Consider the following 15,504-nt stretch of genomic DNA (forward strand, 5'->3'; position numbering starts at 1 on the left):
AAACTGTAATTTGAGTAGCTGAAATTCAGTAAAACCGATAGTATTATGGAAAAAAGGGAAGGAAAGGAAATTCAAATATTCTACCATATAATTGAAATATGTAATAGATAAAGAGCATTTGTTTCATTTTGTTTTTCTTTTTATGTAAGGCAATTCAAAAAAACACAAATGTTTTATATTTTAAGATTATATTAATATTTATGTAATGGTTTAATGATTCACAATTTACTAGGCATTTTTATAAACATTTCTCCCTGGTAATCTTCACATCACCTTGCTATAAAAATTAAATCCCTTCCAGAACATGGAACACAGCTGTGAAGGTTAAACAATAGATACTGAATCACACATCAGGTGATGGGTGGACTGCTAACTCCACCTATAATTCTCCCATTTTCTCAACTGGCTAAGAAAATCACTGTTAACATCCATTATGAGCCAAATTCTGTGCCAAAGTGTATAGATACACGGTAAAGAGACAGCCATGTTTTACATTATATTAAATTTACAGGAAAGCAGTTGCCAGATTCCCTCTTTTTTCTCTCTACTACTCTTTCCTGTACTGATTACTGATTTCCTATGCTGATTACACTGAATCTCTCATGTTAGAAAACCACTTCAGGGGAAAAACAGAAAGTGATATTCTTTAATAGGCAATAGATATTAAATTTTCACAAAAAGGAATATACTTTATTTCAAAAATCCCATTCATCAAATTATCTGAGCTGGGCATTCAACAGGGTGCTGCAGAGAGAGAAATGAATAACACAAGAGTCTTTCATTAGAAACTAATGGGAGTCACAGACAGAATAATTTGAGCGCTGAAAGAAAATACAAGTACTTTCTTATGGGAGAGTGGAGGACAAGGAGTTTCTCATGTTTATATCCTTAGCGAAGTACCACATAGTAATATTTTAAAGAGGATTTGTGGGATTTAATAAAGCAGCAATAACTTGTGTATAAGGGGAGCCAGGGAAGATCTTAAGGAAAATGTGGCATCTAAATAGTCATCAAAAAGATACAACATTAAAATTCCATCTCATTCACAGTTAGTACTAGTAGAATAAAAGTCAGCTAACTGGGGATAATTGTTTTGTTTAACTTTCCAAGTAATATGTCTCAAATTTCTAAATTGCCTGAAATCTAATAAACAACACATGACATTGGTGTTATCTCCTGAAAGCAATAAGGAAATGAGCCTAAATCTCAGAAAGTTAATTGACTTATACAGTCTGTGCCCATTATCCAGCAGATATGAAATTTTATATTTTTTCAACTTCAAGTCTCCTGGTTTAAGTCAATGACCACAGATACTTTTAAAAATATTTTCTAATTTTTACATTATCTCAGGTGACTGTCTCATAAATAGAAATGACTTTAAAATTTCTACTTTAAAACTTATTTTTAAATATAAAAACCCTGCTTAAATAAATATATTTTATTTTGCTTGTGAGATCAAAGACTCTACACATTTTTAATCTCTTATATTCTCAGAATTTTTTATAGCAAACATTTTTGTACTGGTTCCCAAATAGGATATTTAGGAAATTTCAGCATAATAGAAAGTTGATCAGAAGTAGGCCACATAAAATCCTTCAGAAGAATTTCAGAAGATGAAAAAGTCAATTAGGTTGTTTGTTGGGTTCTGACAGAACTTAACATTGAATATCATCAGCCTGAAAGTGGTTTGTAGCAAAAGGTTAGTTATTTTCCCCAAATTGTGTTTTCCATTTTTTGCTCAAAACTATTAAATGGAATGGGGTGACAAAACTATTCAATTTCAACAGAGATATTCCAGAGCAATTTTAGATGAAGAAGCTAAGAAATAACTTGGGCAGAAATATCTATATACTTGTCATAAAATTGTGAGCATTCAGGATTTGACATTCCAAGGAGGACTTGGTATACATGAAATAAAGAAGTTATCCAAGCACAAGCTCACTTGTCTTCAGATCAAGGTGTTAGTGGCAGGTTGACTACCATGAGTAGTTTCTAAAATCTTTATCAATAATCTTGATCACTGACCTGAAAAATTCATTAAAAAGATGCATGCTCTCACTCATCTTTATTTTTCCCAATCATATTGTTGTTTATATTTTACTACCTCCACCACTGACCTATATAGTAAAGTATTTAAAATGAGAGAATTCTACAGACTGTGTAGAAGATATGTATTTTTTTCCAGTATTTGGTTTTGTGATTTTTAAGTTATATGATTTATCTTTTAGCTATATACTCATGGATCATCAAAAGAAAAGATAGCCATAACCATACAAATACAAATTTATAAAGACAGTTAGTATACTTTGTAGCATATTACCTCTTAAAATTCCTCCCAATACTATATTATCTATATTTCTACTACAATAATTTTGCCCACATACTCACATTCTTAGCTCCTGTCAACTTCCTATAGACATGACAAACAGAAAAGACAGCATTTATGACTTCCATTGTAGGATAAAATGAGGTGCATTTTTCTATTTTCATAAAACTTGGATGGAAAGTAAAAGAAAATATATTCATATCCATGCTTAAACTATCACCTAAGCATGCAATGGGCTTTTCTCCCGAATTGAACCATTCTTCTATGACATAGACTAGGACCTAACAATTTCTCTATTTCTAGTTTCTAGGGCACTTGCTAAAATGTGCTTAACTGATGTTGGATGAAATAATATCCAAGTTTCCTATAATTAAATTCTAATGCTCATATGTATTCTCATAATGTCATCTCCAAGAATAAGGAAGGAATATATGAGAAACTGCTTAATCATCTCACCAAGAATTTCATCCAATGCAAACTGGAACTACAAGGGCGTGAGAAATTGGGTTGCTGTGTTCAAAGTAAGAACTGTAATCTTTTCCTAATATGTGTGCCTGTTTATTGGGTTTCCAGATAACATCTCTAAAAGAAAATTCCTCCTAAGGTTTGTAAAGAGTGTTTGACATATTCATAAATTATTTATTAAAAAGTCCCTCCTAGTCTGAAACCCTATCTAACAGTATCAAGTTAGAAAGCTGCAGCATTGAAGGTAGTTATCAATAAATCAGCTGATAATTTGAGATTTAATTTTAATGCACAAGAAGAGAAGTTGACTTTAAATCCCTTTACCCCATAGCTAATTCCTTAGGCTATATAATCTGGTTATGGTAGGAAGTTGTTCTACAGTAGAAAATCTTGAACAAAATCTACCAGTTTCTCCTCAGAAGATCATCAACTAGCCTATTGACTCCCTCTTCTGCATAATTAAAATATCTTCTCAGATAACTCAGATTTAACTTCCTGCCAATAAAATCATTTTTCTACCAACTGCCTCTGTCTAACGTTGGTTTTAGCCTGAGGTATAATATTAATAGACTAGAAGAGACGTAAAATATATAAATATATAAATTTTTTAGACAGTGTCTTGCCTTGTCACCTAGACTGGAGTGCAGTAGCATGATCATAGCTGTCTGTAGCCTAGACCTCAAGGGCTCAAACCATCCTCCTGCCTCAGCCTCTGGAGTAATTGGGACTACAGGTGTGCACCACCATGCCCAGCCATGAAAAATAATGGCAAAAACTGAGTTACTTTTGCACCAACTTAATAATGTTTTTGTGCTTTTTGTAGAGATAGAGTCCCACTATGTACCCAGTCTGGTCTCAAACTCCTCGGCTCAAGCGATTTGCCCACTTTGGCCTCCCACAGTGCTGGGATGGCAGGTATGAGCCACCGTGCCTGGCCCTCTTATTTTCATTTACATACTTAGCATATAGTTTGAGAACTATTCTCAAACAGATTCAGTACTGAATTTTATTTATTAAGTTAAAAAATAGCCATTGATTTCATGACAATGGAACACTAATGGAAAGACTTCAACACATTCACATTCAGGCTTAACTCTGTGTTCACATTCTTTTCTTTCCGAGTGTATCTGCATGGTTCTCTTAAGCTATCTTAAGGCTGGGATGAGTGTGAGGAAACCTGCATAAACAGACATTAAGGACACATATCCAACTTTAATCAGAGTTATTGTGCTTTTATAATGATTTTGATTTTGAAGTAAAATTTTCTGTGAAGAAAGTATTTGGTAGCTTAAAACACAATGACGATATAATGGATGTTTTGGTTGATTGCTAGGTATGAGTTATCTAAAGCCACTACATTCATCTTTTCCAAAAATATTGAATCTTGCAGTGTTGTCAATTCTTAAGGAAAAAGAAATTGGATAATTAGGGGCAGTAGGGGCTTTGAATTGGATAGGCCCTATATTCCTGATACCATCATTTATCATGTTGTCATGTTCTCTGTTACCGTTGGTATAAGTTAACTCCAATCTCTTGCAGGATCTGAAAATTATTCTGTAGTATTGATCAGTTTATCTTATTAATAGAGACATAAAGGTCTTATTTACACCTCTCTGGTACATCATTAGTGAGACCAATCTTCAAGGCAGCCTTGTCTAATAGAAATATAATATGAGACACATATATCATATTAAATTATTTAATAACTGTATTAAAAGAAAAATGTGTAATTAATTTTCATAATCTATTTTTTTAACCCAATATAGTCAAAACATTATCTCTCCAACATTTAATCATTGACTAGGATAAGTTCTCAGACTGTTCCCAATATCTGATCTCATTCTGTATTTCAATAAAATTTTATTAATGGGCTCTGAAATTTGATTTTCATCTAATTTTTATGTGTCACGAAGTATGATTCTTCTTTTATTTTCTTCAACCATTTAAAAATGTCAAAAGCCATCCTTAGATCGTGATCAATAGAAAAGTTATGTTGGTCTCTGAGCTAACACATTAGTGGGTACATAATTCATAATATTTTTAAAAAATTATCTTGACTTAATTTAATACCAACCAGTGAAAAGTAGGTTAGAATTAAAATTCAAGCTGCAGCCAAACAGAAAGAATTTCATGAATTATCTTTTGATTTTTATTATAATGAATAAATGAATAAATTCCATAAAAACTTTGTTTATTCTGGAAAGTCATGTTGTCCTATTTTGTAATTTTCCTACTGCTCCATTTCTGTTGTGGAATAAACTAAATGATCCTGACATTCTACATCTTTTTGCATGGTGGATTTGTAGTTTATGTTTATATTCTCTTGGGAGAATATAATATATTTAGGTGTATTCATTATAGTCATTCTTTTTGGATAGTTGCAATTATACACTTTGTCTTTCAATATACATGTATGTTGCATTAGATGAACTGATGAATTAAATGAACTTAGAACCTGTGTTTATATTATTTATTTTGGGTAGCTCAGTTTTGCCAACATTTATTAGGTATAGAAAATATACAAAGATATTTCTAGGTAGAGATGTCAATGTTCTATGATCCAGAAAAATTAAAAACTCACCTTTTTGTGAATTCTAAATTGAAGAAAATTGTCAATATAAAAACTGAGATGCTTTATAAATAAGTCTCCTTGCACCCACTTATTTAGATGTCTCTATTAATTCTCAGTCCAAACAAATACAAGAAGTTAAACATTAAATCATGCTTTAATTTTAATTTTGAACTTTTAGAGTCAGATTTCTTTTTAAAGACTAAACTGCTTTAAAATAGTCATTAAAACATCATTTTTCTTTTTACCAACTATTTCTAGGGTTTATCAGAGTCTAATAAAACCCCATAGATTAATTAGTCATGACCTGAAGTCATAATTTAAAATATTAGAATATTATGCTAATGTATTATTACATCAAAAACACATTTAACTGAAGTCCAAATGAAATGGATTTTTCTCTATTATTAGAACTTTGGAATAATATCTTCAAAGTCAATGTACAATGTGCCATTTTAAAATACCTCAAATACCACTTTATCTTTCTCTTGGGAAATTGGACATATAATTTATTTCTGCCTACATTATGCTATGCAGCAATTCACCTTTGTTTCATATTTGTATCGGGAAGAAATGTTAAATCTTTTTTTCTTTGATTATTCTTATTACGCTCCAAGTTTATGTTGGTCTTAGAGTTAATTTTGAATCTTCCAGCTGTACAGGTTGTTGTCATAAAACACACTTTTTAGTAACGTTTCATTTTTTCAAAACCCATTCCACACACTGCTTTACTTCTCTATGATCTTTTAGGCACACAATGATGAAAAGACCTCATGCCTTGTATTCTCTTGTTTTGCCTTAACTAAAAGGTAAAAGAAGATAAATAGATCCCAACATTTGATTGTCAAATGGACTGCTCTCCATGTAAAAAGGATTTAGATTAGGAGACAAATTATACAGATTTGAGTTTTGGAAACTCTACAGCTACAAATGTATGCTTAATATTGACTCACGGCGGTTCAGAAATTTTATAGTAAATATATTTTGTACACTAAATGGAAGTGTTATTAGTTCTGTTGAATACAAGATTCTCCAAAGAAGACAATTAGCCTTAAGTCATTGGGCAGAAATGGTATTAACATCTATGCTAGACTCAGATAATGACAGAAATAGGGCTGCCTGAAACGGATTATTTTGCCAAAACCAGTTGACGTAAGAACTTTATAACTGAAGGAGACAGGAAAAATTGTATGTGTTGTACAATTGAGTTAAAAACACTTTGAGATTTGAGTGTTCTTTCTTCTTTGCTTTCTCACTATTATTGAGTTATTCTAAGGTCAACATGAAGCTATAGTGAAACCAAATATTGGCTTATTTTACAAGAAAGAGCTTTAATTTTTCTTGTAAGTAGGATGAAGTACTCTATGGAAGGCAAATCCTCTCACTAATAAAAATGAGAAAAAAATGGTATATTACAGCCATATTATAGTAAAGCTATCAGGCAGCCATGGAAGCAAGGAGGACCAAAAGAGCACTCTTCCTAAGAGCGGAGAACAGAGAAGCTCTCAAAGTCCACTAAGGGTGTGAAAATGTTCCTGGGAGCATTAGCCAATTCTAGATGCAGGCTAGACAAAGACAAAGCTCTGTGTTAGGCCTAGAAAGGGCCGCTACTGAGAAATCAATAGATGTTTTAATGATTATATAGGGCTGGAGTAACAAAATTGAAGACTCAAGGATCCTCACACACACCAATGTTTTTGAGAATTCTAAATTCTGAAGATTTGAGAGTTAGGAAATTAAAAGACTAAGCCAAACATTTCCAAAAGCAAAGTATATTTCCCTCTGTCTCTTTAGCCTGAGGAGGTAAGATTACTCTAGATGTTCATTGAAAGACGTGGAGGCCATGTCCTAGGAACTTAGCAAACCAGGAATAGTCTGAGTTGTATCAAAACTGGAGCCCAGATTTGAGCCAGTTCACTGCATGTTTTAATGAAAGGGGTTAGCCCATACTTTTTCTGCCTAGCAGAGGAAAGGACAAATTTTGTCTGGTAAGAGCTAAATGACCTTCAGCCACTAAAAATTTTAATAGAAATATTCATCATTAAATGTAATATTTACAGACATTTAAAACAAACAGGATTGGAATGATAATCAAGGGCATAAAACAGATGCTAAAAGGATACCATTAGATGATCCGGATGTTGAAGTTAACCCCAAATGACTTTAAGCTATAATAACAATATTTAAAAAGCTAGAGGAAGATTAAAGAATAAATAAAAATATAGATTTAAAAAGGCTAATTGCAACAGAGAATGATAATATATAAAAATAATCAATTGGATATTCTTGAATTAAAAGATAAATATCTGAAATTAAGACTGGTGGTTGCATTTACCAGCAGATTGAACAGAAGAGAACGCAGGATTAGTCAACTGGAAGTAATATTAACAAAAGATATGTATGTTGAAGCATAAAGAAAAAATAATAATGATCAGATAAGAAACCCGTGGAATATAATTTAAACATCCAAAATACTATTTGGAATAAGAGAATTATTAAGAAACAGATAAATAGCCAAAGATTTTTAAAATTACTGAAATGCTTTAACACATTGTTTACAAACCTCAGCAAAACCTAAGCAAGATAAACAAGAAGAAAATACGATTTAGGAACAGCACAATCAAACTTTTAAAAACTAAAAATAAAGAGAAAATATTAAAGCTGCTAGAAAAAAATATCTTCTTCATCTCATCTGATTCCTCACAGAAATTATGGAAGATAGAAGAAAGTGAAATGTTATCTTTGGAAACTTTAGTCTTCATTCTAAAATATTTGTTGTGGAACAATTAGAAATTTGAGATAAATTTTACAAGAAAAAAGTAAGCAGTTCATCAAAATAGGACAGAAAAACAGTAAACAAATGCTTTTACATTGCCAAGTCTGACATGTACAATTTCAGTAAGGTAGGTAAAATTGAAGAAGTCATTATGAGTTTCCTGAATAAAGTGATTATCAATGTCCTTACAAGATAAAGTGGGAGATTTACACTTTTTATTACCAAATACTTTTTTCATAAACTCTGAAAAATGAATTTATAGATGTACATGATAATTGCATACTTTACAACATTTTTTAAGGACTCTTGTGACTAATTCAAGCAAAATTTTACATAGATTTAAGTCACTATCAAATTAGCATGATTTTGTTCCATAAGAATCTCCCTTTTAGTATATGTAGAAGTTAATCATTTTTATCTTTCAAGGTTTACTGGCTTCTAACTCATCCCATTTCTCTCATCAGCCTTTTTTAGTGTTCTTCATAGGTGAAATTTTCTTTGCATACCTTGCAATGGTGGCGTCCCCTAAAGTTCTGTCCTGGGTATGTTCCACGATCATTTTCATTACCTTTGTAGTGTTTTTCTCACACAATTTTATGAATCATCAAAATTCTAAGAGGCCAAATAAAAAAATTTCGGATTCAATTTATTCTCTTATTATTTAGACTTGGATATTTAACTACCTCATTTCTCCTTTCTGTTGTCCCACAGACACTGTAAATGTGTTCAAACTGAATTCAGATTTTTATTGCTCCTCCCTTCTTGATTCCATGGCTCTGCTGATCTTGGTTCTCTTAAATTTTTTGTCTTGATTACTGGCTCCACCATCATTGGTGTCTAATTTCTATTGATCCTTTCTTTTTTATATCTTTTCTCATTTTTCATTATATTGCTACTGCCTTCTTTTAACATTTCTCTGCTAGAATAAATGCATGATCTCTGACCTTCCCTATGAATCCCCCCACCATAGTCCTTACCAATGTAGGATAAACACATGTATCTAATTATGGCTCTCTACTGATTAAAATTACTTAATGACTCCTCATTACATATAGGGAATAGGTCAAAATCCACAATAAGGCAGGCAAAGTCCTGCATTATCTATTTTTTGACTGCCTTTATTATTATATTTCTGCTATTGCCCATGACACCCTACCATCCATGCTCTAGGGTTTCTGAATATCTTGCTGGTCCCCAAAGCAGCCATGCTATTAAATATATTACTTATTAATGTTGTCCTTTCTGCTCAACTGCAAAGTCAATTCAACAATTAAATTTCCATGAAGATTTTCTGTACCACTATTGCCAAAACTAGCCCCAGACATTGTGCCTGTGTATGAGTTGCTATCACATACCAAAAAGCTTTCTGTCACTGACAAATCTGTTTCTCTATATTAAAATGATCTAAAGTTTATAGATGGTTTCTGACTCATAGTTTTTCCATCTTCAATACAATGTATAGCAGCTAGTAAATGTTTGCTGAATGTTTGAATGAATACCAAGGTTTTTTTAGGTTTTATTGATGTGATTTATTCTAAAACATATCCAAATCCTTAATATTATAATACAGTAAATACACAATTTCATCTCTGGAAAAAGAACAAAAAGAATGAAACCAACATAATTTGAACACACTTGACCTCAACTGTGGTTGATTAGTATTTTGCTGCACTTTGTATTTTTTAATTGAAAAATGTTCATCTTATAGGAGCTCAAAATTTAGATATTTTTATCATTTTTTGTATTGTATACAGTTCCTTGGAAATAGAATAAAATAAAAAGTAGAATGAGTTAAAGTACACATTTAAGTACTTTCAGACAGTAAGATTGCCATGAAAATCTATAGATTTTTGTAGTGTTTATTTTTACAACCAAAATAATTTAAACTTTTCTTTCATTCTTACAATGATGGTAGTTGTTAAAAATGCAAGCTTTTATGACCTACAGGTCACTCTTTTTTATTGGGTTGATGTTATCTAAACTTGATACGTTCGTAGATTTCTATAGCATGAAATGTAAAGCAATAGTGTTTCTCACATATCATTGCATTAAAGTGGACATTTTCTAAAAAGAAATAGAGTGTCTGGTATAAGGCTAACATATTATTAATAGCTGTCAAATTTCTTCAGTTCTCAAATTAAAACATGGACATTTAAAAATGTACATTTAAAAGCTGTACATGCATATGAAATAAGGCATTTCTTTTGGAAGACGATACAATCCTTGCAGTATAGTTAAATAATAGAATTTAATTTTAACATTTTATTTAAAAAGAAGTTACTAAACTATAAAACTATTTGGTTTATTATAAAATTAGAAATTAAAAGAAATATAGAGAAGAAATTCCAACATACCTATGAGATGATTAGTACTGATCTTGAGTAAACTTCCTTCAGTCTTTCATATTTTTTTGCAAAATAAAATATATATTGATGTGTGTTCTACTCTTTAAAAATTAATATCAAAACAGGCATTTCATTTTATTAAAATACTATTTATCAATATATTTTTAAATATTTTGGCATTTTGTCTTTAGGATTTTTACATTATATCATATTCTTAAAATGTGTTGTCAATTTTCTTGTAAAAATGTTGGTATCTTGTCAAAATTCTGGAATTTTAAAATGACTTGAGAAGCTTTCTAGAGTTTTATTTTTAAAAATTATCTATAAAGCATTGAAATAAGATTTGTAGTTTGAAAAGTTCTCAAGCAGAATCCTGCCATTTTTAAGATAATACATTATTGACCTACTCAGTTTTCTTCACATTACTGAGATAAAAAATTTTATACTTCTATTGTGAAATCTCGTAAATTACAATTTTTCAGAAATGTACTCTAGTTGATATTTTCAAAGATGTTAATATATATTATTATCCCATAATTAAAGACAATATGCTTTTACATTATCATATAAACTTTCCAGTTTATCATTTTTGAGAATGAGGAAATATACAATTTTCTATTTTTCTCTCATTTTCAAAACAACTTGGCAGCATTTGTAGTATTGAACTTTCTAAAATCAGGTTTACAAATTATTTATAAATTATATTTTTGCTTTTTTGTACATATATTTACTTCAATATTTATTTTTAATTTTTCCCTTTTCTATTATTTTCTCTGTTTATTTAATTTTTTACTTTCAAACCACTTAAACCGTTAGTTTATTTTCATATATCATTATTCTTTAATTATTTCAAAATGAAATAAAAATGGAAAATGTTTTTAAAATAAATAACACTACTTTAATTTTTATCTAAAAACTTTAATGCTTTATTATTAAAGTAAGTTACTTAAGCTATTTATTTATGAGTAAAACTGTGCCTTTTGTCTCAAAGTTTTCACATACATTTTTTCTTATCACTGTAATTTTACTTTCCTTTTTTGCATCAATAAATATTCAGATGTGAAAGAGTGTTTTAGAGGGTGTCTATACTATGTGTTAGGTAGTGTTGGAGAAAGGGTGTTATTTCCAAGTGTTCTGTAAGCATTGTTTAAACTTTGACGTATATATTTTTTTTTCTTTTATTATTATTATTATTATTATTATACTTTAGGTTTTATGGTACATGTGCGCATTGTGCAGGTAAGTTACATATGTATACATGTGCCATGCTGGTGCGCTGCACCCACCAACTCTTTTGACATATATTTTTAATAACATGGTTAGAGAATGAAGCTTTTAAGTTTCCCTGTCTTATACTTAGCAATGTTTTATTTTTAGCCTCATGAAATATCATTTTTTTTGAAAAAATTAATGAACACTTGGAAAGAAGAAGGTATCATATCATATTTGGGAAGTTCAAAAGCAAATGTGACTTCACTCAACTTTAATTTATTGTTCAAATTTTCTATATTCTTTGTAATTTGATGTAACACAGGTATATGAGATATACAATGTTTCTCGTGTTTCTGTGTTTTTCTTCTCTTCTTCTATATTTAAAGGGATGGGCTGCCTTCCTTTGAAACAGATTTATGACTTTTAAACTGAAAAATATTCTAGAGAAATAAAATTTATGGCCATATCATGTAGAAACAAGAGCAAGGTATATTTTCTCTTTCTCAAGTTTCTACTTTTATGCCAAGTTTTCTATAACTTTACCTCAAAGCTATAATTTCCTCATAATTTTTATCACTTTCTTAAAACATTTGTTTCAGGGAGTTTATTAAGTTTGTCTTTTATATGTTACTTTATTTTCTATACTGTATGTTCTGCATCTCCTATATGTTCTGCTTATGTATCAAATAACCACAAAACTGAATGGGTTAAAATATCAACTATCATCACATTTGTTCATGAATCTGCAGTTTGGACAGGTCCAGGTAGGGGTAGCTTGTCTTTTCAATCATGGCTGTCCATGGGGTGCTTCAGTGGCCTGGGGCCTGGGTTAGCTGGAGGGCTAAGAAATGTTTTCTTTTTGTGAAGTCTCTGGGCTGCTCCAAGTGATTTTTCTACATGGTCCATTCAAAATGGCAGTGTCAGGGCAGTAGGATATACATGGCAAGTGTTGTAGGAGTCAGGAAATGGAGGGTGCCAATCTCTAAGGATCTGGACTCAGAGACAGACACAGCATCATTTCCACCATATTGAGTTGGTCAGGCTATCACATAGCCTGTCTAGATTCAAGACAAAAGAAAATGAATTCCAGTTATGGATAGAGGGAGTAAAAAAGCATCTGTTTTAGAGGCATCATCACAATTAATAATTTAGAAAGCCAATTTTTCATGTCTAAATAGTTCTTCCCTAGCTTGGATTATTCCCTTGCTTGATGGCTTCTCTAAGAATTTTTGTCAGATTGTTGCTTCCATCACTGTTGGCTGCAGAACACTTTCACAGCATTGTAGCATCTTTGAATTACAAAAGCCTCTATGTATAAGAACATGTTGAATATGAGATTCTTGTTGCAACTGAAGTGGGAATTAGAGGCTGAAGCCAAGGAAAAAAGTCCATATATATTATACAAGTGGTAAAAAGACATTTGGAGCTAAACTCCTTTCTCAGGACTTAAGAATTGATTGAACAAGCTATGCTATCTCCAACCATAACCCAACACAACACAGATTTTTGTCTATAAACATAAAGGCCTGGGGAAGAAAATAAAAGGTTAAAATCAGGAGTTCTTGGTAGGAGGAAAATAGGAGAGGAGGGGGACTTCCTACCATTACAGGCCAAGCAAAATGGGGTCCCATGTGAATAAATCAGGAAAACAGGATGCCCCAAAGAAAGGCTGTCATATTTTTCAACAACTGGATGTTTGGTGATTGTTTAATCTCTGCATTTACTCTAGGAATAACTTTCGAATAGTGTATTAGTCCATCCTTGCACTGCTATAAAGAAAGATGTGAGACAGGGTAATTATAGAGAAAAGAGTTTCAGCTGGCCCCAGTTCTGCAGGCTGTATGGGAAGCATAGTGGCTTCTCTTTCTGGGAAGGCCTCAGAAAACTTAACAATCATGGCAGAAGGTGAAAGAGAAGCAAGCACGTTTTACATGGCCAGAGCAGGAGCGAGAAAGAGAGGTGGGAGGTGCACACTAAACACTTTTAAACAACCAGATCGCACAATAACTCACTAACTCACTATCATGAGAACAGCACTGAGGGGATGGTGCTAAGCCATTCATGAACACCACTCTCATGATACAGTCTCCTCCTACCAGGCTCCACCACCAACACTGGGGATTACAATTCAACATGAGATTTGGTAGGGACACAGAACCAAACCATATCAAATAGAGAAGAATGCTGTAAGGAGAAAAACAAAAATGTTTTATGTTGGTGCATCATCAAATTCATACAGTTTAATTAACTGCATATATTTGCCAATATTGATTTGAAATTATTAAAATACTTGAGTTGGCTTTTGTTGATAATAAGTATGGATCTCCATTCAAAATTTTCACAAAGAAATTTTTATGATTAGGTGACCTCAGATGAAAGAGAGACTCCTAGTAGAGTACCATTTGATGATTCAGCCACCCAGGAACATTGTGGGAGGGAATTAATTTTGGTAATGACTGTCTTTAAAATTTTCTTGTTTCTTGATGGTGATAGAGATCCAAATAATGTTTAATGAGGGCTGTGCAGCTGAAGCCTTTCTGATTTAATGGGTATCATTTGAAGGAGTCTACTTAGGGTTTTACTCTTAATACTGACTAAAAATACTATGTACTTGAAAGAAAGTGGAGGAAGTGGGATTGTGTAAAATGTTGCTAATGAGTGTTGTAGTGATTTATCTTTTTTATTGGATTTGATTCAAAATGGTGTCTTTAACATTGAATCTACTAGAAATTCCACCAGTTTTCTGGTAAATGGGTGATACTTTTCTTTAGCTATCTTTTCTGGCATTAACATTTTCCTCTCACATTTTCATAGTTTGTAGACAATTTTAATGGGAATTTTGGAAGCAGGATTAAGGACCTTATTGTAAGCCCATGAATCTAATCTTATGCTTTTTATTTATATTTGAGCCATATCCATTTATATTTTGGGAACAATAAATGAAAAATGAAAAATACTTGAAATCATAGTGTTTTGTTAGCCAGAAAGACACATTATGTCTTAGCTGAACCTGAGAAAAATATCTTTCTAAGCTACTTATTCTTTATGGTATAAGTTGCTTCTGTATACATTTTTTTCATGTTAGGTAATGTGCTGATGTTATAACAAGGATTGAGGAAGGTATATTTCACACAGGAGTGTGAAATCCCAATCATCATGCTTATGAACTGCAAAAGACTTCCCTATACATTTTCAACTAAATATAGATGATTGATAGATGGATAGATAGATAGATAGAGACAAAATTGCAGTTATTTTATTTATATGGCATAGGATTTGAGATAAAATGAAAAACACCATGTGAACAAAAGGAAGAAATCATCTGAAATTATAACTAAAGGAAAAATGAGACAAAGATTTTTGAGAACATGGGATAAATTTTCTGGGTTTTAGCTAAGTTCACATACTTTAGAATATAGAGGGCACCGCTATAGTAACTTCTTTTTAACTATGTAAGATTTTAGAATCCTATTAATCATTTCTTTCAGCCATCTTCCATTCCTTATCATCCCCCTGACTCTCTCCTCAATAGCTTTAAGAGAGAAAGATAGTGGTAAAGGATGAGATATAGTATTGGGGAAGATTGAAACTCAAAGCTCTGTTCAGACAGAATAGAAACCAGAAGAAAAATGATGTTATCTTCTGAGTCCTGGTTTTGGTTGCCTCCAATCATTTTTCCTTTCTCTAATATATCTCACTTTTGTACTTAAAAAAAGAACCATTAATCGAATCACTTTACACCTCAACATTATTTTGTCCCTTTTGGCCATCTTTAAATAATTATACAAATTGTATGTGATATTTACCCGGT

General features: G+C 31.6%; 1 non-coding gene across 1 annotated transcript; it reads right to left on the reverse strand.

The window, feature by feature from the left end:
• Positions 1-14,767: 14,767 nt before the first annotated feature.
• LOC112134830 (small nucleolar RNA U13) lies at positions 14,768-14,872 on the reverse strand. Its single transcript, XR_002916179.3, has one exon. It is a non-coding gene; the product is annotated as a small nucleolar RNA U13 (small nucleolar RNA).
• Between the last annotated feature and the right edge of the window lie 632 nt (positions 14,873-15,504).

This window comes from Pongo abelii, chromosome 7, assembly GCF_028885655.2.
Source record: "Pongo abelii isolate AG06213 chromosome 7, NHGRI_mPonAbe1-v2.0_pri, whole genome shotgun sequence".
NCBI classification, from domain to species: Eukaryota; Metazoa; Chordata; class Mammalia; order Primates; family Hominidae; genus Pongo; species Pongo abelii.